The following is a 23,633-nucleotide window of genomic DNA, read 5'->3' as shown; positions in this document are numbered from 1 at the left end:
TGTTTATACAGCTCAAAATTAGTGTAGAAAGACTGTAAGTGAGGAATATACTGCTTATGTTTAAAATTGAGGCCGAATTTCTCGAGCTTCTTTTTGGTGAATCAGTCAATATCCTTACGGTTCCAGAACATACTTGTAAGAAAACTGTCTAATTGTGGTAAAACTCTTAAAATACACAATTAGAGTTTCCAGAAATGATTAAAAACTTCTGAGAATCCCTTGAAATAAAAGTAAGTAAATTCTCACTACATTTCCTGCCCTTTTCAATCAATGACATTACCCGTGGAAAGCAGGGAAATTACCAGAAAACTGCTAATATTTACAACTCCGGCCACTTTAGCGAGCATTTTGACTTGAATTTGCTTTCAAATATTAGAAATTCATGTTTATACAGCTCACAATTAGTGTAGAAAGACTTTAAGTGAGGAATATACTGCTAATGTTTACAACTGAGGCCGAATTTCTCTAGCGTCTTTTTGGTGAATCAGTTAATATCCTGCCGGTTCTATTACATACTTGTAAGAAAACTGTCTAATTGTGGTAAAACTCTTAAAATACGCAATTAGAGTTTCCAGAAATGATTAAAAACTTATAAGAAACCCTTGAGATAAAAGTTAGTAGATTCTTACTACATTTCCTGCTGTTTTCAATCAATGTCATTACCCGTGAAAAGCAGTGAAATGACCAGAAAACTGCTAATATTTACCACTCCGGCCACTTTAGCGAGCGTTTTGACTTGAATTTGCTTTCAAATATTAGGAATTCATGTTTACACAGCTCACAATTAGTGTAGAAAGACTGTAAGTGAGGACTATACTGCTAATGTTTACAATTGAGGCCGAATATCTCTAGCGTCTTTTTGGTGAAAGAGTCAATAACCTGTCGGTTCCAGTACATACATTTAAGATAACTGTCTAATTGTAGTATAACTCTTAAAATACGCATTTAGAGTTTCCAGAAATTATTTAAAACTTGTAATAAGCCCTTGAAATAATAGTAAGTAGGTTCTTACTACATACCCTGCCGTTTTCAATCACTGACATTACCCGTGGAAAGCAGGGAAATGACCAGAAAACTGAAAATATATACAACTCCGGGCACTTTACCGAGCGTTTTCACTTGAATATGCTTTCAAATACTAGGAATTCATGTTTATACAGCTCAAAATTAGTGTAGAAAGACTGTAAGTGAGGACTATACTGCTAATGTTTACAACTGAGGCCGAATTTATCGAGCGTCTTTTTGGTGAATCAGTTAATATCCTGACGGATCCAGTACATACTTGTAGGAAAACTCTCTAATTGTGGTATAACTCTTAAAAAACGAATTTAGAGTTTCCAGGAATGATTAAAATCGTGTAATAAACTTTTGAAATAAAAGTAAGTAGATTATTACTACATACCCTGCCATTTTCAATCACTGACATTACCTGTGGAAAGCAGGGAAATGACGAGAAAACAGAAAATATTTACAACTCCGGGCACTTTAGGGAGTGTTTTCACTTGAATTTGCTTTCAAATACTAGGAATTCATGTTTATACAGCTCAAAATTAGTGTAGAAAGACTGTAAGTGAAGAATATACTGCTTATGTTTAAAATTGAGGCCGAATTTCTCGAGCGTCTTTTTGGTGAATCAGTCAATATCCTGACGGTTCCAGTACATACTTGTAAGAAAACTGTCTAATTGTGGTAAAACTCTTAAAATACGCAATTAGAGTTTCCAGAAATGATTAAAAACTTATAAGAAACCCTTGAGATAAAAGTTAGTAGATTCTTACTACATTTCCTGCTGTTTTCAATCAATGTAATTACCCGTGAAAAGCAGTGAAATGACCAGAAAACTGCTAATATTTACAACTCGGGCCACTTTATCGAGCGTTTTCACTTGAATTTGCTTTCAAATACTAGGAATTCATGTTTATACAGCTCAAATTTAGTGTAGAAAGACTGTAAGTGAGGCCTATACTGCTAATGTTTACAATTGAGGACGAATTTCTCTGGCGTCTTTTTGATGAATCAGTTAATATCCTGCCGGTTCCATTACATACTTGTAAGAAAACTGTCCAATTGTGGTAAAACTCTTAAAGTACGCAATTAGAGTTTCCAGAAATGATTAAAAACTGATACGAAACCCTTGAAATAAAAGTTACTAGAGTCTTTCTATATTTCCTGCTGTTTTCAATGACGGACATTACCCGTGAAAAGCAGGGAAATGACCTGAAAACTGCTAATATTTACAACTCCGGCCACTTTAGCGAGCGTTTTCACTCGAATTTGCTTTCAAATATTAGGAATTCATGTATACACAGCTCACAATTAGTGTAGAAAGACTGTAAGTGAGGACTATACTGCTAATGTTTACAACTGAGGCCGAATTTCTCTAGCGTCTTTTTGATGAATCAGTTAATATCCTGCCGGTTCCATTACATACTTGTAAGAAAACTGTCTAATTGTGGTAAAACTCTTAAAATACGCAATTAGAGTTTCCAGAAATGATTAAAAACTTATAAGAAACCCTTGCAATAAAAGTTAGTAGATTCTTACTACATTTCCTGCTGTTTTCAATCAATGACATTACCCGTGAAGAGCAGGGAAATGACCTGAAAACTGATAATATTTACAACTCCGGCCGCTTTAGAGAGCGTCTTCACTTGAATTTGCTTACAAATACTAGGAATTCATGTTTATACAGCTCAAATTTAGTGTAGAAAGACTGTAAGTGAGGACTATACTGCTAATGTTTACAACTGAGGCTGAATTTCTCTAGCGTCTTTTTGGTGAATCAGTTAATATCCTTCGCTGTTCCAGTACATACTTGTTAGAAAACTGTCTAATTGTGGTGAAACTCTTAAAATACGCAAATAAAGTTTCCAGAAATGATTCAAAACTTATGAGAAAACCTTGAAATAAAAGTTAGTAGATTCTTACTACATTTTCTGCCGTTTTCAATCAATGACATTACCCGTGGAAAGCAGGGAAATGAGCAGAAAACTGATAATATTTAGAACTCCGGACACTTTAGAGAGCGTTTTCACTTGAATTTGCTTTCAAATACTAGGAATTCATGTTTATACAGCTCAGATTTAGTGTAGAAAGACTGTAAGTGAGGACTATACTGCTAATGTTTACAATTGAGGCCGAATTTCTCTAGCGTCTTTTTGATGAATCAGTTAATATCCTGCCGGTTCCATTACATACTTGTAAGAAAACTGTCTAATTGTGGTAAAACTCTTGAAGTACGCAATTAGAGTTTCCAGAAATGATTAAAAACTTATAAGAAACCCTTGAAATAAAAGTTACTAGAGTCTTTCTACATTTCCTGCTGTTTTCAATGACGGACATTACCCGTGAAAAGCCGAGAAATGACCTGAAAACTGATAATATTTAGAACTCCGGCCGCTTTAGAGAGCGTTTTCACTTGAATTTGCTTACAAATACTAGGAATTCATGTTTATACAGCTCAAATTTAGTGTAGAAAGACTGTAAGTGAGGACTATACTGCTAATGTTTACAATTGAGGCCGAATTTCTCTAGCGTCTTTTTGGTGAATCAGTTAATATCCTGCCGGTTCCATTACATACTTGTAAGAAAACTGTCTAATTGTGGTAAAACTCTTAAAATACGCAATTAGAGTTTCCAGAAATGATTAAAAACTTCTGAGAATCCCTTGAAATAAAAGTAAGTAAATTCTCACTACATTTCCTGCCCTTTTCAATCAATGACATTACCCGTGGAAAGCAGGGAAATTACCAGAAAACTGCTAATATTTACAACTCCGGCCACTTTAGCGAGCATTTTGACTTGAATTTGCTTTCAAATATTAGAAATTCATGTTTATACAGCTCACAATTAGTGTAGAAAGACTTTAAGTGAGGAATATACTGCTAATGTTTACAACTGAGGCCGAATTTCTCTAGCGTCTTTTTGGTGAATCAGTTAATATCCTGCCGGTTCTATTACATACTTGTAAGAAAACTGTCTAATTGTGGTAAAACTCTTAAAATACGCAATTAGAGTTTCCAGAAATGATTAAAAACTTATAAGAAACCCTTGAGATAAAAGTTAGTAGATTCTTACTACATTTCCTGCTGTTTTCAATCAATGTCATTACCCGTGAAAAGCAGTGAAATGACCAGAAAACTGCTAATATTTACCACTCCGGCCACTTTAGCGAGCGTTTTGACTTGAATTTGCTTTCAAATATTAGGAATTCATGTTTACACAGCTCACAATTAGTGTAGAAAGACTGTAAGTGAGGACTATACTGCTAATGTTTACAATTGAGGCCGAATATCTCTAGCGTCTTTTTGGTGAAAGAGTCAATAACCTGTCGGTTCCAGTACATACATTTAAGATAACTGTCTAATTGTAGTATAACTCTTAAAATACGCATTTAGAGTTTCCAGAAATTATTTAAAACTTGTAATAAGCCCTTGAAATAATAGTAAGTAGGTTCTTACTACATACCCTGCCGTTTTCAATCACTGACATTACCCGTGGAAAGCAGGGAAATGACCAGAAAACTGAAAATATATACAACTCCGGGCACTTTACCGAGCGTTTTCACTTGAATATGCTTTCAAATACTAGGAATTCATGTTTATACAGCTCAAAATTAGTGTAGAAAGACTGTAAGTGAGGAATATACAGCTTATGTTTACAACTGAGGCCGAATTTATCGAGCGTCTTTTTGGTGAATCAGTTAATATCCTGACGGATCCAGTACATACTTGTAGGAAAACTCTCTAATTGTGGTATAACTCTTAAAAAACGAATTTAGAGTTTCCAGGAATGATTAAAATCGTGTAATAAACTTTTGAAATAAAAGTAAGTAGATTATTACTACATACCCTGCCATTTTCAATCACTGACATTACCTGTGGAAAGCAGGGAAATGACGAGAAAACAGAAAATATTTACAACTCCGGGCACTTTAGGGAGTGTTTTCACTTGAATTTGCTTTCAAATACTAGGAATTCATGTTTATACAGCTCAAAATTAGTGTAGAAAGACTGTAAGTGAAGAATATACTGCTTATGTTTAAAATTGAGGCCGAATTTCTCGAGCGTCTTTTTGGTGAATCAGTCAATATCCTGACGGTTCCAGTACATACTTGTAAGAAAACTGTCTAATTGTGGTAAAACTCTTAAAATACGCAATTAGAGTTTCCAGAAATGATTAAAAACTTATAAGAAACCCTTGAGATAAAAGTTAGTAGATTCTTACTACATTTCCTGCTGTTTTCAATCAATGACATTACCCGTGAAAAGCAGTGAAATGACCAGAAAACTGCTAATATTTACAACTCCGGCCACTTTATCGAGCGTTTTCACTTGAATTTGCTTTCAAATACTAGGAATTCATGTTTATACAGCTCAAATTTAGTGTAGAAAGACTGTAAGTGAGGCCTATACTGCTAATGTTTACAATTGAGGACGAATTTCTCTGGCGTCTTTTTGATGAATCAGTTAATATCCTGCCGGTTCCATTACATACTTGTAAGAAAACTGTCTAATTGTGGTAAAACTCTTAAAGTACGCAATTAGAGTTTCCAGAAATGATTAAAAACTGATACGAAACCCTTGAAATAAAAGTTACTAGGGTCTTTCTATATTTCCTGCTGTTTTCAATGACGGACATTACCCGTGAAAAGCAGGGAAATGACCTGAAAACTGCTAATATTTACAACTCCGGCCACTTTAGCGAGCGTTTTCACTCGAATTTGCTTTCAAATATTAGGAATTCATGTATACACAGCTCACAATTAGTGTAGAAAGACTGTAAGTGAGGACTATACTGCTAATGTTTACAACTGAGGCCGAATTTCTCTAGCGTCTTTTTGATGAATCAGTTAATATCCTGCCGGTTCCATTACATACTTGTAAGAAAACTGTCTAATTGTGGTAAAACTCTTAAAATACGCAATTTGAGTTTCCAGAAATGATTAAAAACTTATAAGAAACCCTTGCAATAAAAGTTAGTAGATTCTTACTACATTTCCTGCTGTTTTCAATCAATGTCATTACCCGTGAAAAGCAGTGAAATGACCAGAAAACTGCTAATATTTACAACTCCGGCCACTTTAGCGAGCGTTTTCACTTGAATTTGCTTTCAAATATTAGGAATTCATGTATACATAGCTCACAATTAGTGTAGAAAGACTGTAAGTGAGGACTATACTGGTAATGTTTGCAATTGAGGCCGAATATCTCTAGCGTCTTTTTGATGAATCAGTTAATATCCTGCGGTTCCATTACATAATTGTAAGAAAACTGTCTAATTGTGGTAAAACTCTTAAAATACGCAATTTGAGTTTCCAGAAATGATTAAAAACTTATAAGAAACCCTTGCAATAAAAGTTAGTAGATTCTTACTACATTTCCTGCTGTTTTCAATCAATGACATTACCCGTGAAGAGCAGGGTAATGACCTGAAAACTGATAATATTTACAACTCCGGCCGCTTTAGAGAGCGTTTTCACTTGAATTTGCTTACAAATACTAGGAATTCATGTTTATACAGCTCAAATTTAGTGTAGAAAGACTGTAAGTGAGGACTATACTGCTAATGTTTACAACTGAGGCCGAATTTCTCTAGCGTCTTTTTGGTGAATCAGTTAATATCCTGCCGGTTCTATTACATACTTGTAAGAAAACTGTCTAATTGTGGTAAAACTCTTAAAATACGCAATTAGAGTTTCCAGAAATGATTAAAAACTTATAAGAAACCCTTGAAATAAAAGTTACTAGAGTCTTTCTACATTTCCTGCTGTTTTCAATCAATGACATTACCCGTGAAGAGCAGGGAAATGACCTGAAAACTGCTAATATTTACAACTCCGGCTGCTTTAGAGAGCGTTTTCACTTGAATTTGCTTACAAATACTAGGAATTCATGTTTATACAGCTCAAATTTAGTGTAGAAAGACTGTAAGGGAGGACTATACGGCTAATGTTTACAACTGAGGCTGAATTTCTCTAGCGTCTTTTTGATGAATCAGTTAATATCCTGCCGGTTCCATTACATACTTGTAAGAAAACTGTCTAATTGTGGTAAAACTCTTAAAGTACGCAAATCGACTTTCCGGAAATGATTAAAAACTTATAAGAAACCCTTGCAATAAAAGTTATTAGATTCTTACTACATTTCCTGCTGTTTTCAATCAATGACATTACCCGTGAAGAGCAGGGAAATGACCTGAAAACTGATAGTATTTACAACTACGGCCGCTTTAGAGAGCGTTTTCACTTGAATTTGCTTACAAATACTAGGAATTCATGTTTATACAGCTCAAATTTAGTGTAGAGAGACTGTAAGTGAGGACTATACTGCTAATGTTTACAACTGAGGCCGAATTTCTCTAGCGTCTTTTTGGTGAATCAGTTAATATCCTCATTGTTCCAGTACATACTTGTTAGAAAACTGTCTAATTGTGGTGAAACTCTTAAAATACGCAATTAGAGTTTCCAGAAATGATTAAAAACTTATAAGAAACCCTTGAGATAAAAGTTAGTAGATTCTTACTACATTTCCTGCTGTTTTCAATCAATGTCATTACCCGTGAAAAGCAGTGATATGACCAGAAAACTGATAATATTTACAAATCCGGCCACTTCAGCGAGCGTTTTCACTTTAATTTGCTTTCAAATACTAGGAATTCATGTTTATACAGCTCAAATTTAGTGTAGAAAGACTGTAAGTGAGGACTATACTGCTAATGTTTACAATTGAGGCCGAATTTCTCTAGCGTCTTTTTGGTGAATCAGTTAATATCCTGCCGGTTCCATTACATACTTGTAAGAAAACTGTCTAATTGTGGTAAAACTCTTAAAGTACGCAATTAGAGTTACCAGAAATGATTAAAAACTTATAAGAAACCCTTGAAATAAAAGTTACTAGTCTTTCTACATTTCCTGCTGTTTTCAATGGTGGACATTACCCGTGAAAAGCAGGGAAATGACCTGAAAACTGCTAATATTTACAACTCCGGCCACTTTAGCGAGCGTTTTCACTCGAATTTGCTTTCAAATATTAGGAATTCAGGTTTATACAGCTCACAATTAGTGTAGAAAGACTGTAAGTGAGGACTATACTGCTAATGTTTACAACTGAGGCGGAATTTCTCTAGCGTCTTTTTGGTGAATCAGTTAGTGTCCTGCCGGTTCTATTCCATACTTGTAAGAAAACTGTCTAATTGTGGTAAAACTCTTAAAATACGCAATTAGAGTTTCCAGAAATGATTAAAAACTTATAAGAAACCATTGAAATAAAAGTAAGTAAATTCTTACTACATTTCCTGCCCTTTTCAATCAATGACATTACCCGTGCAAAGCAGGGAAATGACCAGAAAACTGCTAATATTTACAACTCCGGCCACTTTAGCGAGCGTTTTGACTTGAATTTGCTTTCAAATATTAGAAATTCATGTTTATACAGCTCACAATTAGTGTAGAAAGACTTTAAGTGAGGAATATACTGCTAATGTTTACAATTGAGGCCGAATTTCTCTAGCGTCTTTTTGATGAATCAGTTAATATCCTGCCGGTTCCATTACATACTTGTAAGAAAACTGTCTAATTGTGGTAAAACTCTTAAAATACGCAATTAGAGTTTCCAGAAATGATTAAAAACTTATAAGAAACCCTTGCAATAAAAGTTAGTAGATTCTTACTACATTTCCTGCTGTTTTCAATCAATGACATTACCCGTGAAGAGCAGGGAAATGACCTGAAAACTGATAGTATTTACAACTACGGCCGCTTTAGAGAGGGTTTTCACTTGAATTTGCTTACAAATACTAGGAATTCATGTTTATACAGCTCAAATTTAGTGTAGAGAGACTGTAAGTGAGGACTATACTGCTAATGTTTACAACTGAGGCCGAATTTCTCTAGCGTCTTTTTGGTGAATCAGTTAATATCCTCATTGTTCCAGTACATACTTGTAAGAAAACTGTCTAATTGTGGTGAAACTCTTAAAATACGCAATTAGAGTTTCCAGAAATGATTAAAAACTTATAAGAAACCCTTGAGATAAAAGTTAGTAGATTCTTACTACATTTCCTGCTGTTTTCAATCAATGTCATTACCCGTGAAAAGCAGTGAAATGACCAGAAAACTGCTAATATTTACAACTCCGGCCACTTTAGCGAGCGTTTTCACTTGAATTTGCTTTCAAATATTAGGAATTCATGTTTATACAGCTCACAATTAGTGTAGAAAGAATGTAAGTGAGGACTATACTGCTAATGCTTACAACTGAGGCCGAATTTCTCTAGCGTCTTTTTGATGAATCAGTTAATATCCTGCCGGTTCCATTACATACTTGTAAGAAAACTGTCTAATTGTGGTAAAACTCTTAAAATACGCAATTAGAGTTTCCAGAAATGATTACTAACTTATAAGAAACCCTTGAAATAAAAGTTAGTAGATTCTTACTACATTTCCTGCTGTTTTCAATCAATGACATTACCCGTGAAGAGCAGAGAAATGACCTGAAAACTGATAATATTTACAACTCCGGCCGCTTTAGAGAGCGTCTTCACTTGAATTTGCTTACAAATACTAGGAATTCATGTTTATACAGCTCAAATTTAGTGTAGAAAGACTGTAAGTGAGGACTATACTGCTAATGTTTACAACTGAGGCTGAATTTCTCTAGCGTCTTTTTGGTGAATCAGTTAATATCCTTCGCTGTTCCAGTACATACTTGTTAGAAAACTGTCTAATTGTGGTGAAACTCTTAAAATACGCAAATAAAGTTTCCAGAAATGATTCAAAACTTATGAGAAAACCTTGAAATAAAAGTAAGTAGATTCTTTCTACATTTCCTGCCGTTTTCAATCAATGACATTACCCGTGGAAAGCAGGGAAATGACCAGAAAACTGATAATATTTACAAATCCGGCCACTTTAGCGAGCGTTTTCACTCGAATTTGCTTTCAAATATTAGGAATTCATGTATACACAGCTCACAATTAGTGTAGAAAGACTGTAAGTGAGGACTATACTGCTAAAGTTTACAACTGAGGCCGAATTTCTCCAGCGTCTTTTTGGTGAATCAGTTACTGTCCTGCCGGTTCTATTACATACTTGTAAGAAAACTGTCTAATTGTGGTAAAACTCTTAAAATACGCAATTAGAGTTTCCAGAAATGATTAAAAACTTATGAGAAAACCTTGAAATAAAAGTTAGTAGATTCTTACTACATTTTCTGCCGTTTTCAATCAATGACATTACCCGTGGAAAGCAGTGAAATGAGCAGAAAACTGATAATATTTAGAACTCCGGCCACTTTAGAGAGCGTTTTCACTTGAATTTGCTTTCAAATACTAGGAATTCATGTTTATACAGCTCAGATTTAGTGTAGAAAGACTGTAAGTGAGGACTATACTGCTAATGTTTACAATTGAGGCCGAATTTCTCAAGCGTCTTTTTGATGAATCAGTTAATATCCTGCCGGTTCCATTACATACTTGAAAGAAAACTGTCTAATTGTGGTAAAACTCTTAAAATACGCAATTAGAGTTTCCAGAAATGATTAAAAACTTATAAGAAACCCTTGAAATAAAAGTTAGTAGATTCTTACTACATTTCCTGCTGTTTTCAATCAATGACATTACCCGTGAAGAGCAGGGAAATGACCTGAAAACTGATAATATTTACAACTCCGGCCACTTTAGCGAGCGTTTTCACTCGAATTTGCTTTCAAATATTAGGAATTTAGGTTTATACAGCTCACAATTAGTGTAGAAAGACTGTAAGTGAGGACTATACTGCTAATGTTTACAACTGAGGCCGAATTTCTCGAGCGTCTTTTTGATGAATCAGTTAATATCCTGCCGGTTCCATTACATACTTGTAAGAAAACTGTTTAATTGTCATAAAACTCTTAAAGTACGCAATTAGAGTTTCCAGAAATGATTAAAAACTTATAAGAAACCCTTGAAATAAAAGTAAGTAAATTCTGACTACATTTCCTGCCCTTTTCAATCAATGACATTACCCGTGGAAAGCAGGGAAATGACCAGAAAACTGCTAATATTTACAACTCCGGCCACTTTAGCGAGCGTTTTGACTTGAATTTGCTTTCAAATATTAGAAATTCATGTTTATACAGCTCACAATTAGTGTAGAAAGACTTTAAGTGAGGAATATACTGCTAATGTTTACAATTGAGGCCGAATTTCTCTAGCGTCTTTTTGATGAATCAGTTAATATCCTGCCGGTTCCATTACATACTTGTAAGAAAACTGTCTAATTGTGGTAAAACTCTTAAAATACGCAATTAGAGTTTCCAGAAATGATTAAAAACTTATAAGAAACTTTTGCAATAAAAGTTAGTAGATTCTTACTACATTTCCTGCTGTTTTTAATCAATGACATTACCCGTGAAGAGCAGGGAAATGACCTGAAAACTGATAGTACTTACAACTCTGGCCGCTTTAGAGAGCGTTTTCACTTGAATTTGCTTACAAATACTAGGAATTCATGTTTATACAGCTCAAATTTAGTGTAGAAAGACTGTAAGTGAGGACTATACTGCTAATGTTTACAACTGAGGCCGAATTTCTCTAGCGTCTTTTTGGTGAATCAGTTAATATCCTCATTGTTCCAGTACATACTTGTAAGAAAACTGTCTAATTGTGGTGAAACTCTTAAAATACGCAATTAGAGTTTCCAGAAATGATTAAAAACTTATAAGAAACCCTTGAGATAAAAGTTAGTAGATTCTTACTACATTTCCTGCTGTTTTCAATCAATGTAATTACCCGTGAAAAGCAGTGAAATGACCAGAAAACTGCTAATATTTACAACTCCGGCCACTTTAGCGAGCGTTTTCACTTGAATTTGCTTTCAAATATTAGGAATTCATGTTTATACAGCTCACAATTAGTGTAGAAAGACTGTAAGTGAGGACTATACTGCTAATGTTTACAACTGAGGCCGAATTTCTCTAGCGTCTTTTTGGTGAATCAGTTAATATCCTGCCGGTTCCATTACATACTTGTTAGAAAACTGTTTAATTGTCGTAAAACTCTTAAAGTACGCAATTAGAGTTTCCAGAAATGATTAAAAACTTATAAGAAACCCTTGAAATAAAAGTAAGTAAATTCTGACTACATTTCCTGCCCTTTTCAATCAATGACATTACCCGTGGAAAGCAGGGAAATGACCAGAAAACTGCTAATATTTACAACTCCGGCCACTTTAGCGAGCGTTTTGACTTGAATTTGCTTTCAAATATTAGAAATTCATGTTTATACAGCTCACAATTAGTGTAGAAAGACTTTAAGTGAGGAATATACTGCTAATGTTTACAATTGAGGCCGAATTTCTCTAGCGTCTTTTTGATGAATCAGTTAATATCCTGCCGGTTCCATTACATAATTGTAAGAAAACTGTCTAATTGTGGTAAAACTCTTAAAATACGCAATTAGAGTTTCCAGAAATGATTAAAAACTTATAAGAAACTTTTGCAATAAAAGTTAGTAGATTCTTACTACATTTCCTGCTGTTTTTAATCAATGACATTACCCGTGAAGAGCAGGGAAATGACCTGAAAACTGATAGTATTTACAACTCTGGCCGCTTTAGAGAGCGTTTTCACTTGAATTTGCTTACAAATACTAGGAATTCATGTTTATACAGCTCAAATTTAGTGTAGAAAGACTGTAAGTGAGGACTATACTGCTAATGTTTACAACTGAGGCCGAATTTCTCTAGCGTCTTTTTGGTGAATCAGTTAATATCCTCATTGTTCCAGTACATACTTGTAAGAAAACTGTCTAATTGTGGTGAAACTCTTAAAATACGCAATTAGAGTTTCCAGAAATGATTAAAAACTTATAAGAAACCCTTGAGATAAAAGTTAGTAGATTCTTACTACATTTCCTGCTGTTTTCAATCAATGTAATTACCCGTGAAAAGCAGTGAAATGACCAGAAAACTGCTAATATTTACAACTCCGGCCACTTTAGCGAGCGTTTTCACTTGAATTTGCTTTCAAATATTAGGAATTCATGTTTATACAGCTCACAATTAGTGTAGAAAGACTGTAAGTGAGGACTATACTGCTAATGTTTACAACTGAGGCCGAATTTCTCTAGCGTCTTTTTGGTGAATCAGTTAATATCCTGCCGGTTCCATTACATACTTGTTAGAAAACTGTTTAATTGTCGTAAAACTCTTAAAGTACGCAATTAGAGTTTCCAGAAATGATTAAAAACTTATAAGAAACCCTTGAAATAAAAGTTACTAGAGTCTTTCTACATTTCCTGCTGTTTTCAATGACGGACATTTCCCGTGAAAAGCAGGGAAATGACCAGAAAACTGCTAATATTTACAACTCCGGCCACTTTAGCGAGCGTTTTGACTTGAATTTGCTTTCAAATATTAGGAATTCATGTTTATACAGCTCACAATTAGTGTAGAAAGACTGAAAGTGAGGACTATACTGCTAATGTTTACAACTGAGGCCAAATTTCTCTAGCGTCTTTCTGGTGAATCAGTTAATATCCTGCCGGTTCTATTACATACTTGTAAGAAAACTGTCTAATTGTGGAAAAACTCTTAAAATACGAAATTAGAGTTTCCAGAAATGATTAAAAACTTATAAGAAACCCTTGAGATAAAAGTTAGTAGATTCTTACTACATTTCCTGCTGTTTTCAATCAATGTCATTACCCGTGAAAAGCAGTGATATGACCAGAAAACTGATAATATTTACAAATCCGGCCACTTCAGCGAGCGTTTTCACTTTAATTTGCTTTCAAATACTAGGAATTCATGTTTATACAGCTCAAATTTAGTGTAGAAAGACTGTAAGTGAGGACTATACTGCTAATGTTTACAATTGAGGCCGAATTTCTCTAGCGTCTTTTTGATGAATCAGTTAATATCCTGCCGGTTCCATTACATACTTGTAAGAAAACTGTCTAATTGTGGTAAAACTCTTAAAGTACGCAATTAGAGTTTCCGGAAATGATTAAAAACTTATAAGAAACCCTTGCAATAAAAGTTATTAGATTCTTACTACATTTCCTGCTATTTTCAATCAATGACATTACCCGTGAAGAGCAGGGAAATGACCTGAAAACTGATAGTATTTACAACTACGGCCGCTTTAGAGAGCGTTTTCACTTGAATTTGCTTACAAATACTAGGAATTCATGTTTATACAGCTCAAATTTAGTGTAGAGAGACTGTAAGTGAGGACTATACTGCTAATGTTTACAACTGAGGCCGAATTTCTCTAGCGTCTTTTTGGTGAATCAGTTAATATCCTCATTGTTCCAGTACATACTTGTTAGAAAACTGTCTAATTGTGGTGAAACTCTTAAAATACGCAATTAGAGTTTCCAGAAATGATTAAAAACTTATAAGAAACCCTTGAGATAAAAGTTAGTAGATTCTTACTACATTTCCTGCTGTTTTCAATCAATGTCATTACCCGTGAAAAGCAGTGATATGACCAGAAAACTGATAATATTTACAAATCCGGCCACTTCAGCGAGCGTTTTCACTTTAATTTGCTTTCAAATACTAGGAATTCATGTTTATACAGCTCAAATTTAGTGTAGAAAGACTGTAAGTGAGGACTATACTGCTAATGTTTACAATTGAGGCCGAATTTCTCTAGCGTCTTTTTGGTGAATCAGTTAATATCCTGCCGGTTCCATTACATACTTGTAAGAAAACTGTCTAATTGTGGTAAAACTCTTAAAGTACGCAATTAGAGTTACCAGAAATGATTAAAAACTTATAAGAAACCCTTGAAATAAAAGTTACTAGTCTTTCTACATTTCCTGCTGTTTTCAATGGTGGACATTACCCATGAAAAGCAGGGAAATGACCTGAAAACTGCTAATATTTACAACTCCGGCCACTTTAGCGAGCGTTTTCACTCGAATTTGCTTTCAAATATTAGGAATTCAGGTTTATACAGCTCACAATTAGTGTAGAAAGACTGTAAGTGAGGACTATACTGCTAATGTTTACAACTGAGGCGGAATTTCTCTAGCGTCTTTTTGGTGAATCAGTTAGTGTCCTGCCGGTTCTATTCCATACTTGTAAGAAAACTGTCTAATTGTGGTAAAACTCTTAAAATACGCAATTAGAGTTTCCAGAAATGATTAAAAACTTATAAGAAACCCTTGAAATAAAAGTAAGTAAATTCTTACTACATTTCCTGCCCTTTTCAATCAATGACATTACCCGTGGAAAGCAGGGAAATGACCAGAAAACTGCTAATATTTACAACTCCGGCCACTTTAGCGAGCGTTTTCACTTGAATTTGCTTTCAAATATTAGGAATTCATGTTTATACAGCTCACAATTAGTGTAGAAAGACTGTAAGTGAGGACTATACTGCTAATGTTTACAATTGAGGCCGAATTTCTCTAGCGTCTTTTTGATGAATCAGTTAATATCCTGCCGGTTCCATTACATACTTGTAAGAAAACTGTCTAATTGTGGTAAAACTCTTAAAATACGCAATTAGAGTTTCCAGAAATGATTAAAAACTTATAAGAAACCCTTGCAATAAAAGTTAGTAGATTCTTACTACATTTCCTGCTGTTTTCAATCAATGACATTACCCGTGAAGAGCAGGGAAATGACCTGAAAACTGATAGTATTTACAACTACGGCCGCTTTAGAGAGGGTTTTCACTTGAATTTGCTTACAAATACTAGGAATTCATGTTTATACAGCTCACAATTAGTGTAGAAAGAATGTAAGTGAGGACTATACTGCTAATGTTTACAACTGAGGCCGAATTTCTCTAGCGTCTTTTTGGTGAATCAGTTAATATCCTGTCGGTTCTATTATATACTTGTAAGAAAACTGTCTAATTGTGGTAAAACTGTTAAAATACGCAATTAGATTTTCCAGAAATGATTAAAAACTTATAAGAAACCTTTGAAATAAAAGTTAGTTGATTCTTTCTACATTTCCTGCCTTTTTCAATCAATGACATTACCCGTGGAATGCAGGGAAATGACCAGAAAACTGATAATATTTACAAATCCGGCCACTTTAGCTAGCGTTTTCACTTTAATTTGCTTTCAAATACTAGGAATTCATGTTTATACAGCTCAAATTTAGTGTAGAAAGACTGTAAGTGAGGACTATACTGCTTATGTTTACAACTGAGGCCGAATTTCTCTAGCGTCTTTTTGGTGAATCAGTTAATATCCTCATTGTTCCAGTACATACTTGTAAGAAAACTGTCTAATTGTGGTAAAACTCTTAAAATACACAATTAGAGTTTCCAGAAATGATTAAAAACTTATAAGAAACCCTTGAGATAAAACTTAGTAGATTCTTACTACATTTCCTGCTGTTTTCAATCAATGTCATTACCCGTGAAAAGCAGTGATATGACCAGAAAACTGATAATATTTACAAATCCGGCCACTTCAGCGAGCGTTTTCACTTTAATTTGCTTTCAAATACTAGGAATTCATGTTTATACAGCTCAAATTTAGTGTAGAAAGACTGTAAGTGATGACTATACTGCTAATGTTTACAATTGAGGCCGAATTTCTCTAGCGTCTTTTTGATGAATCAGTTAATATCCTGCCGGTTCCATTACATACTTGTAAGAAAACTGTCTAATTGTGGTAAAACTCTTAAAGTACGCAATTAGAGTTTCCGGAAATGATTAAAAACTTATAAGAAACCATTGAAATAAAAGTTACTAGTCTTTCTACATTTCCTGCTGTTTTCAATTGTGGACATTACCCGTGAAAAGCAGGGAAATGACCTGAAAACTGCTAATATTTACAACTCCGGCCACTTTAGCGAGCGTTTTCACTCGAATTTGCTTTCAAATATTAGGAATTTAGGTTTATACAGCTCACAATTAGTGTAGAAAGACTGTAAGTGAGGACTATACTGCTAATGTTTACAACTGAGGCCGAATTTCTCGAGCGTCTTTTTGATGAATCAGTTAATATCCTGCCGGTTCCATTACATACTTGTAAGAAAACTGTTTAATTGTCATAAAACTCTTAAAGTACGCAATTAGAGTTTCCAGAAATGATTAAAAACTTATAAGAAACCCTTGAAATAAAAGTAAGTAAATTCTGACTACATTTCCTGCCCTTTTCAATCAATGACATTACCCGTGGAAAGCAGGGAAATGACCAGAAAACTGCTAATATTTACAACTCCGGCCACTTTAGCGAGCGTTTTGACTTGAATTTGCTTTCAAATATTAGAAATTCATGTTTATACAGCTCACAATTAGTGTAGAAAGACTTTAAGTGAGGAATATACTGCTAATGTTTACAATAGAGGCCGAATTTCTCTAGCGTCTTTTTGATGAATCAGTTAATATCCTGCCGGTTCCATTACATACTTGTAAGAAAACTGTCTAATTGTGGTAAAACTCTTAAAATACGCAATTAGAGTTTCCAGAAATGATTAAAAACTTATAAGAAACCCTTGCAATAAAAGTTAGTAGATTCTTACTACATTTCCTGCTGTTTTCAATCAATGACATTACCCCTGAAGAGCAGGGAAATGACCTGAAAACTGATACTATTTACAACTCTGGCCGCTTTAGAGAGCGTTTTCACTTGAATTTGCTTACAAATACTAGGAATTCATGTTTATACAGCTCAAATTTAGTGTAGAGAGACTGTAAGTGAGGACTATACTGCTAATGTTTACAACTGAGGCCGAATTTCTCTAGTGTCTTTTTGGTGAATCAGTTAATATCCTCATTGTTCCAGTACATACTTGTAAGAAAACTGTCTAATTGTGGTGAAACTCTTAAAATACGCAATTAGAGTTTCCAGAAATGATTAAAAACTTATAAGAAACCCTTGAGATAAAAGTTAGTAGATTCTTACTACATTTCCTGCTGTTTTCAATCAATGTCATTACCCGTGAAAAGCAGTGATATGACCAGAAAACTGATAATATTTACAAATCCGGCCACTTCAGCGAGCGTTTTCACTTGAATTTGCTTTCAAATACTAGGAATTCATGTTTATACAGCTCAAATTTAGTGTAGAAAGACTGTAAGTGAGGACTATACTGCTAATGTTTACAATTGAGGCCGAATTTCTCTAGCGTCTTTTTGATGAATCAGTTAATATCCTGCCGGTTCCATTACATACTTGTAAGAAAACTGTCTAATTGTGGTAAAACTCTTAAAGTACGCAATTAGAGTTTCCGGAAATGATTAAAAACTTATAAGAAACCCTTGAAATAAAAGTTACTAGTCTTTCTACATTTCCTGCTGTTTTCAATGGTGGACATTACCCGTGAAAAGCAGGGAAATGACCTGAAAACTGCTAATATTTACAACTCCGGCCACTTTAGCGAGCGTTTTCACTCGAATTTGCTTTCAAATATTAGGAATTTAGGTTTATACAGCTCACAATTAGTGTAGAAAGACTGTAAGTGAGGACTATACTGCTAATGTTTACAACTGAGGCCGAATTTCTCGAGCGTCTTTTTGATGAATCAGTTAATATCCTGCCGGTTCCATTACATACTTGTAAGAAAACTGTTTAATTGTCATAAAACTCTTAAAGTACGCAATTAGAGTTTCCAGAAATGATTAAAAACTTATAAGAAACCCTTGAAATAAAAGTAAGTAAATTCTGACTACATTTCCTGCCCTTTTCAATCAATGACATTACCCGTGGAAAGCAGGGAAATGACCAGAAAACTGCTAATATTTACAACTCCGGCCACTTTAGCGAGCGTTTTGACTTGAATTTGCTTTCAAATATTAGAAATTCATGTTTATACAGCTCACAATTAGTGTAGAAAGACTTTAAGTGAGGAATATACTGCTAATGTTTACAATTGAGGCCGAATTTCTCTAGAGTCTTTTTGATGAATCAGTTAATATCCTGCCGGTTCCATTACATACTTGTAAGAAAACTGTCTAATTGTGGTAAAACTCTTAAAATACGCAATTAGAGTTTCCAGAAATGATTAAAAACTTATAAGAAACCCTTGCAATAAAAGTTAGTAGATTCTTACTACATTTCCTGCTGTTTTCAATCAATGACATTACCCGTGAAGAGCAGGGAAATGACCTGAAAACTGATAGTATTTACAACTCTGGCCGCTTTAGAGAGCGTTTTCACTTGAATTTGCTTACAAATACTAGGAATTCATGTTTATACAGCTCAAATTTAGTGTAGAGAGACTGTAAGTGAGGACTATACTGCTAATGTTTACAACTGAGGCCGAATTTCTCTAGCGTCTTTTTGGTGAATCAGTTAATATCCTCATTGTTCCAGTACATACTTGTAAGAAAACTGTCTAATTGTGGTGAAACTCTTAAAATACGCAATTAGAGTTTCCAGAAATGATTAAAAACTTATAAGAAACCCTTGAGATAAAAGTTAGTAGATTCTTACTACATTTCCTGCTGTTTTCAATCAATGTAATTACCCGTGAAAAGCAGTGAAATGACCAGAAAACTGCTAATATTTACAACTCCGGCCACTTTAGCGAGCGTTTTCACTTGAATTTGCTTTCAAATATTAGGAATTCATGTTTATACAGCTCACAATTAGTGTAGAAAGACTGTAAGTGAGGACTATACTGCTAATGTTTACAACTGAGGCCGAATTTCTCTAGCGTCTTTTTGGTGAATCAGTTAATATCCTGCCGGTTCCATTACATACTTGTTAGAAAACTGTTTAATTGTCGTAAAACTCTTAAAGTACGCAATTAGAGTTTCCAGAAATGATTAAAAACTTATAAGAAACCCTTGAAATAAAAGTTACTAGTCTTTCTACATTTCCTGCTGTTTTCAATGGTGGACATTACCCGTGAAAAGCAGGGAAATGACCTGAAAACTGCTAATATTTACAACTCCGGCCACTTTAGCGAGCGTTTTCACTCGAATTTGCTTTCAAATATTAGGAATTCAGGTTTATACAGCTCACAATTAGTGTAGAAAGACTGTAAGTGAGGACTATACTGCTAATGTTTACAACTGAGGCGGAATTTCTCTAGCATCTTTTTGGTGAATCAGTTAGTGTCCTGCCGGTTCTATTACATACTTGTAAGAAAACTGTCTAATTGTGGTAAAACCCTTAAAATACGCAATTAGAGTTTCCAGAAATGATTAAAAACTTATAAGAAACCCTTGAAATAAAAGTTAGTAGATTCTTACTACATTTCCTGCTGTTTTCAATCAATGTCATTACCCGTGAAAAGCAGTGAAATGACCAGAAAACTGCTAATATTTACAACTCCGGCCACTTTAGCGAGCGTTTTCACTTGAATTTGCTTTCAAATATTAGGAATTCATGTATACACAGCTCACAATTAGTGTAGAAAGACTGGAAGTGAGGACTATACTGGTAATGTTTACAATTGAGGCCGAATATCTCTAGCGTCTTTTTGATGAATCAGTTAATATCCTGCCGGTTCCATTACATACTTGTAAGAAAACTGTCTAATTGTGGTAAAACTCTTAAAATACGCAATTAGAGTTTCCAGAAATGATTAAAAACTTATAAGAAACCCTTGAAATAAAAGTTAGTAGATTCTTACTACATTTCCTGCTGTTTTCAATCAATGACATTACCCGTGAAGAGCAGGGAAATGACCTGAAAACTGATAATATTTACAACTTCGGCCGCTTTAGAGAGCGTTTTCACTTGAATTTGCTTACAAATACTAGGAATTCATGTTTATACAGCTCAAATTTAGTGTAGAAAGACTGTAAGTGAGGACTATACTGCTAATGTTTACAACTGAGGCCGAATTTCTCTAGCGTCTTTTTGGTGAATCAGTTAATATCCTCACTGTTCCAGTACATACTTGTTAGAAAACTGTCTAATTGTGGTGAAACTCTTAAAATACGCAATTAAAGTTTCCAGAAATGATTCAAAACTTATGAGAAAACCTTGAAATAAAAGTAAGTAGATTCTTACTACATTTCCTGCTGTTTTCAATCAATGTCATTACCCGTGAAAAGCAGTGAAATGACCAGAAAACTGGTAATATTTACAACTCCGGCCACTTTAGCGAGCGTTTTCACTTGAATTTGCTTTTACATATTAGGAATTCAAGTTTATACAGCTCACAATTAGTGTAGAAAGACTGTAAGTGAGGACTATACTGCTAATGTTTACAACTGAGGCCGAATTTCTCTAGCGTCTTTTTGGTGAATCAGTTAATATCCTGCCGGGTCTATTACATACTTGTAAGAAAAATGTCTAATTGTGGTAAAACTCTTAAAATACGCAATTAGAGTTTCCAGAAATGATTACAAACTTATAAGAAACCCTTGAGATAAAAGTTAGTAGATTCTTACTACATTTCCTGCTGTTTTCAATCAATGTAATTACCCGTGAAAAGCAGTGAAATGACCAGAAAACTGCTAATATTTACAACTCCGGCCACTTTAGCGAGCGTTTTCACTTGAATTTGCTTTCAAATATTAGGAATTCATGTTTATACAGCTCACAATTAGTGTAGAAAGACTGTAAGTGAGGACTATACTGCTAATGTTTACAACTGAGGCGGAATTTCTCTAGTGTCTTTTTGGTGAATCAGTTAATATCCTGCCGGTTCTATTACATACTTGTAAGAAAACTGTCTAATTGTGGTAAAACTCTTAAAATACGCAATTAGAGTTTCCAGAAATGATTAAAAACTTATAAGAAACCCTTGAAATAAAAGTTAGTAGATTCTTACTACATTTCCTGCTCTTTTCAATCACGGACATTACCCGTGGAAAGCAGAAAAATGACCAATAAACTGATAGTATTTACAACTCCGGCCACTTTAGCGACCGTTTTCACTCGAATTTGCTTTCAAATACTAGGAATTCATGTTTATACAGGTCAAATTTAGTGTAGAAAGACTGTAAATGAGGACTATACTGCTTATGTTTACAACTGAGGCCGAATTTCTCTAGCGTCTTTTTGGTGAATCAGTTAATATCCTGCCGGTTCCATTACATACTTGTTAGAAAACTGTTTAATTGTCGTAAAACTCTTAAAGTACGCAATTAGAGTTTCCAGAAATGATTAAAAACTTATAAGAAACCCTTGAAATAAAAGTTACTAGAGTCTTTCTACATTTCCTGCTGTTTTCAATGACGGACATTACCCGTGAAAAGCAGGGAAATGACCTGAAAACTGCTAATATTTACAACTCCGGCCACTTTAGCGAGCGTTTTCACTCGAATTTGCTTTCAAATATTAGGAATTCATGTTTATACAGCTCACAATTAGTGTAGAAAGACTGTAAGTGAGGACTATACTGCTAATGTTTACAACTGAGGCCGAATTTCTCTAGCGTCTTTTTGGTGAATCAGTTAATATCCTGCCGGTTCTATTACATACTTGTAAGAAAACTGTCTAATTGTGGTAAAACTCTTAAAATACGCAATTAGAGTTTCCAGAAATGATTAAAAACTTATAAGAAACCCTTGAGATAAAAGTTAGTAGATTCTTACTACATTTCCTGCTGTTTTCAATCAATGTCATTACCCGTGAAAAGCAGTGATATGACCAGAAAACTTAAAATATTTACAAATCCGGCCACTTCAGCGAGCGTTTTCACTTGAATTTGCTTTCAAATACTAGGAATTCATGTTTATACAGCTCAAATTTAGTGTAGAACGACTGTAAGTGAGGACTATACTGCTAATGTTTACAATAGAGGCCGAATTTCTCTAGCGTCTTTTTGATGAATCAGTTAATATCCTGCCGGTTCCATTACATACTTGTAAGAAAACTGTCTAATTGTGGTAAAACTCTTAAAGTACGCAATTAGAGTTTCCAGAAATGATTAAAAACTTATAAGAAACCCTTGAAATAAAAGTTACTAGTCTTTCTACATTTCCTGCTGTTTTCAATGGTGGACATTACCCGTGAAAAGCAGGGAAATGACCTGAAAACTGCTAATATTTACAACTCCGGCCACTTTAGCGAGCGTTTTCACTCGAATTTGCTTTCAAATATTAGGAATTCAGGTTTATACAGCTCACAATTAGTGTAGAAAGACTGTAAGTGAGGACTATACTGCTAATGTTTACAACTGAGGCGGAATTTCTCTAGCGTCTTTTTGGTGAATCAGTTAGTGTCCTGCCGGTTCTATTACATACTTGTAAGAAAACTGTCTAATTGTGGTAAAACTCTTAAAATACGCAATTAGAGTTTCCAGAAATGATTAAAAACTTATAAGAAACCCTTGAAATAAAAGCAGATTCTTACTACATTTCCTGCTGTTTTCAATCAATGTCATTACCCGTGAAAAGCAGTGAAATGACCAGAAAACTGCTAATATTTACAACTCCGGCAACTATAGCGAGCGTTTTCACTTGAATTTGCTTTCAAATATTAGGAATTCATGTATACACAGCTCACAATTAGTGTAGAAAGACTGTAAGTGAGGACTATACTGGTAATGTTTACAATTGAGGCCGAATATCTCTAGCGTCTTTTTGATGAATCAGTTAATATCCTGCCGGTTCCATTACATACTTGTAAGAAAACTGTCTAATTGTGGTAAAACTCTTAAAATACGCAATTAGAGTTTCCAGAAATGATTAAAAACTTATAAGAAACCCTTGAAATAAAAGTTAGTAGATTCTTACTACATTTCCTGCTGTTTTCAATCAATGACATTACCCGTG

Source organism: Myotis nattereri (genome assembly GCF_964212035.1).
Source record: "Myotis nattereri genome assembly, chromosome: 8".
NCBI lineage: Eukaryota > Metazoa > Chordata > Mammalia > Chiroptera > Vespertilionidae > Myotis > Myotis nattereri.
The sequence above is the reverse complement of the archived record's forward strand: the minus strand, read 5'-3'. Positions refer to the sequence as shown.